The following is a 4,707-nucleotide window of genomic DNA, read 5'->3' as shown; positions in this document are numbered from 1 at the left end:
AGAATCTGTTGACTAAGCAGCCGGTATCAGTCTGTAGCAAATTTTTCTCCTGTAATAATGCAACATTTCTCTTTTTAAATAGGACTAGGCTGCTGCTTCACTTGTGAGGTGCATTCAGACCACCATAGTTCCAAACTAAAAATGCAAGATCACCCATTATCAAAAAAGCTGCGTTCTAAATGAAAGCAGATGTGGAAAACGAACATGCTACTTCCTTTCACTTGGTTAAATTCTAACAATAGTGCATACAAAGTCAAGTCACTCAACACACAGAACATGTAAGACACAGAACAAAAACAGACAAGACAGTGACACAAAAGGGAAAGCGAGAGGAGGGGGTGGGGGGGACATAGCCAGAAGGCTAACTCTCAAAATAGTTCTGTAATTTGACACAGGGCAGCAAAAAGGAACAGCAGTCCATAGTTACCTGGTTGCAAGAGCAACTGGTTCTGCACTAAATTGACTTTAAAATAAACGCATTTCTCGTCAACAAAAACAGGAAATGAAAAGCACAAAATACCAATCACATTGGAAAGGAGACTCTAACCTAGTAGTCACCTAATTAACCTATGGAGCTTAGGTTATTTTTAACAGGACAGATATGTCATTCAGTCAGTCAGTTTCAGTAATGTCAGATAACAATGCAATAAAACTAGAACACATCAATATATTAAGACAAACCAAGAGTCCACATTCATCAGGTGGTTGTTTTAATCCTGATTCACGGTGTTCTTAGCAATGGAACTCGAGGCACTGGCCGTCTCCACAGCAACAAGAGGACGATGCGAAGCCCGCACAAGTAATCTTTAGCATCCTTAGTGGAGGTCAAAGCTGTGTACTGGGAGCCTTCCTTGACCTTCAGTGTTGCCGGGTAGAGCAGGAAACTGTCCAGACCTTTGACTTGTGCTGAATCCATTGTTTGATAGAATGCTTGGCGCCGCTTGACCGGGAAATTGCTGTAGAGTCGCGGAAAAGCAAATCTTTCTGCCCTCAACCATGGGCGGAGATTACTGCTTAGCCCGTAGGATAGCCTGCCTTTCTATGTAGCAAAGCACGTTGAAAATCAGCGTGCGATTGGTAGAGGCATTCTTCTTTGGGCTTCTGCCAATTTCGGGAACCACTTAGGCAGAGAGCGCGAGAGATATTGAATAGCATTTGAGCCTTCTAACCCCTCTTTCAGCCCGATGATGTGTATGTTGCATCTTTGGTTTTTGTCCTCCATATCTGTTAACTTAACCTCCATCTCTTGAAAAGTGTGGGGATGGCTATCAAGAATACTTAAGTTGCTTTCCACGGTAGATTTTAGATTGTCCACATCAGAGCTGATAGAGCCCAGGTTTGCATTTAGAGATGCTAGCTGGGCATGAATAGCAGTTAGCTTCTTGTCATAGTCCCCTCCTGTTGATCTGAGACTGAATCTGAGAAAAACATGGTTTGAGGCAGCTTTTCTGTTTCTCCAATAAGGCCTCTGCAATGGCATCTGTATCATCGCGTTGGGTTTTGTTCTTGTTTGTCATTCTGCTTTAAATTACACTATCAATCATAAAGTGATAGAATATTGGAGTTGGAACCATTTAACAAAACTATTTGGTAAGGTTACCTCAAGCCGCCATCTCTGTCGAGCCGATAAAGCTCAGCACAAAATGAAGGTCTATTTGCACCAAAGATTTTTGCATCAAAACGCCCTGACTTTAAAAGTTAATTTGTCAGTACCTGTTTTTCAAAAGGTACTGTAGATTTGGACACTTGGTATGGTCCATACCAAACAATAATATCTCCAGCAATCAGAAGCCTGTACTACAAAGCAAGAATTGGGGTTAATGAGGTAACTTCAGGCTCAACCCAGGTGTTTTGTGTATCACGATGGTGGATCACTTGTTACCAGGATTAATTGCTGCGGTAACTTATGCTGAACACCTAACCTGCTCAGAGAAGGTTATGTAGGAGATTAGAGATCAACCGGTGTAAAAGCACCGCCGACTGACCAATCAATACTAGATTGATAACGTCGTCACCGTTCTTAGATCAGGTGGAGCTTGGTGCGAGGACAGAGAGAGTTGCGCTCATAAAAGTTAAAACAGAGGACAATAACCCCGTTAACATTCCCTGATGGGTAGCCTATTTTAATGAAAAATGTAAATTTTCAACAGAGGGAATTACATATAGGCTATTTGTTGGCTACTTGAGTCGTGCGTTGCCAATGCCAACAGGTTTGAATCACGTTTTCATATTTTTTATTTACTCTCCTTATTGCTCACCACTGCCAGGGTTGCAACTGAAATAATGCTAAAGCAACGGCAGTTTATGAAAAGCAAGTTTAATTATGGTCAGATCTTGTGCCTGACTGATGGGGAAGTGATATTGATAAGGGTTGTGATTTATGCATTTACTACGTTGGCTATTATTTTGCTACTTTACTTCCTGTTCAAGGAAACAGCAAATGCATTTTGCCTTTAAAACCGTGTCTGTGTTCATTGTATTTATGTAGAAGTATAGTTTCCTCTTCTTATGTAAAATATGCGGCTCTGGTAGATGTTTGCAATTGGTCATGCTGTGCAAACACCGCCTCCGCAATGGGTGTGTTGCTGGATTTGGAAACCCTGGGTTGGTTGAACTAATTGTTACCCACCGTCGTGATACAGCTCATGCAGGACCGTGGTTGTTAGGTTAGGTGAAGCCGGGTAACTGAAATAAATCCACGGCATGTTGACCTTGCTTTGTAGTACAGGCATCAGGTGGGTTGAAACTTAAGCACATGCTGTGTTAAGTTTATTAACACACTGCATTTTGTCAAATGCCCTGATGAAGACTCTGTTTAGTGTGCAAGATCCTCCTCAAACTCATGACCCCATACACCACAATGGCTTCTGATGACTTGTCCATTAAAATGTATAGTGCACATGCTGTCTGGCTGCTTCCAGAATAGGTCACACAGGGGCTAAGATAAAAAAAAAACACTGCTTTTGAAAGATTTGTCAAAAGCCATTTTGTCTCTTAACTTACAAAAAATAATCTTTCCAGAAGCCATGTGATCAGTCTATTGGATAGCTGCGTAATTTTCTAGAATAGTCCTCATGTCTGATGAGAGTTGAGTCATATTGACCACCTCTGAACTGCAGGGAAATCACTCTCTCAAGCTGTTTTCTTCAGCTTTGCAACACTGCAGGGTTCAAACCTTTCTCACAAAGTCACTACATCATAGCCCTGGGGGTTGTCAATGGTTGTGTAGGGTGCACAGTCTCGCCTGTTAGCTGCATGCACTGGCCTTTTGTTTGCCAGCTTTTCCTTGTACTCAATGTAGGCAATTATTCGCTCCACTTGGCAAATTTCTCCTCCTTTCACCATCTGAGTTGACAGATGGTTTATAAGGCACCTACAGAACCTTTGAAAGCCAAAGCATTCCTGATTGGCCCTTTAATGTGTCCAATTAGGCAGCTAATGAGCTAATTTAGAGCTGAAGTGAACCTAAATAAAGATGAGCATAGCCGGTCAGGAACTTCTAGTTACAAGACTTGACTAAAAGAAAAGGTATGTAAACGAATATGTACATATTTCATCCAGTCTTCTAAATTTGCAGTACCCCTCCAGAAAGAAACATTGTGGTTTTGGTTAACATTACAACTTTGTCAAAGTTAGTTGAACATCATCATGGTTACAAAAATAACCCCTTTGTTAATGTTAGGGAATTGTTCTAATCTTGGTCACAAAAAACAATGCTGACTGCCGGTATTAACGAGGAAGCGAAAAAGTCTCAAAGTCAGATGTTTTGTTGACTTTCTTGGCAGGCTTGGTGACTATACATTCATACTAGCTCCTCCTTTGAAGGACAAGAGTCATAATTTCTACAATTGCTTGTAGGCTTTTTGCTGCTGTTTTTATTTGGATGACAGTCTCATGTATTCATTATGTATCTGCACAACAGTTCACTCAATACTCTTCACACCATGTTAGGTTATTTTCCTAATAATCATTTTCCTATACCCACACCCACCCAACTTAACCCCCCATCTGGAACCCAATAGAAAATAATTCCCACAAATTGGATATAATCAAATGTTCATGTGACGCCCAGCAATGTGTGGTCACATAATGTATTTTATTTTGGATGTTTTGCATAGTAAGTATATGATGTATATTGTTTTATGAGAGCCTCAGTTTTTGCGTTTGGTGTAAATTTATTTTGTAAGTTCTATACCAAAGTTCACCACAAGGGGGCCACGCCTCCCAGTGAGATGGCATATTGTGATTCTAGTTGCCGGTCTCATCATTTTCCTGTTCTTTTCAGGTTAGTGGCTGATAAAAACACACATTTGTGACCGAAATAAGGTCAACACTTGATAGGAATGCTTTTCCGTGTTTGATACTGGATAAAGAGGGTAATTATGAGTTGTTTAGAGAAACAGAAAGTAGCGTGGTCGGAATGCTAACGCTAAAGCAGAGTAAGCTAGCTGCACTCCCGGAACGTGTCACAGTGGGTATATTGTCCCGTTTTGAGGCTCCTATGTTATTTCATGTTAAATACTGTTCAAGCAAGTGTGTATTTGAAAGACTTTGAAGATGTATTGAGTTAACTGTGTGTAATGTCTCACGCCAGCTGTACCATTTTGTTAATATAATTAACAGCATTTTGCTAATCTGTTAGCGCCCAACCTGCGTGTTAGGAATCATAGTGGCAACGAGTAACGTTGTAGTTATTTAGCTTAGTAC

General features: G+C 40.8%; 1 long non-coding RNA gene across 1 annotated transcript in view; it reads right to left on the bottom strand.

Moving 5' to 3' along the window:
• Nucleotides 1–1,785: 1,785 nt before the first annotated feature.
• Nucleotides 1,786–4,707, bottom strand: part of LOC116696186 (uncharacterized) — a 23,492-nt gene continuing 20,570 nt past the window's right edge. Inside the window, exon 3 of the long non-coding RNA XR_004333648.1 lies at nucleotides 1,786–1,797. This is a non-coding gene — a long non-coding RNA (uncharacterized LOC116696186). The remainder of the gene's footprint in view (nucleotides 1,798–4,707) is intronic.

The sequence above is a fragment of the Etheostoma spectabile genome, chromosome 9 (genome assembly GCF_008692095.1).
Source record: "Etheostoma spectabile isolate EspeVRDwgs_2016 chromosome 9, UIUC_Espe_1.0, whole genome shotgun sequence".
NCBI classification, from domain to species: Eukaryota; Metazoa; Chordata; class Actinopteri; order Perciformes; family Percidae; genus Etheostoma; species Etheostoma spectabile.
This window is presented reverse-complemented; position numbering and strand designations above follow the sequence as displayed.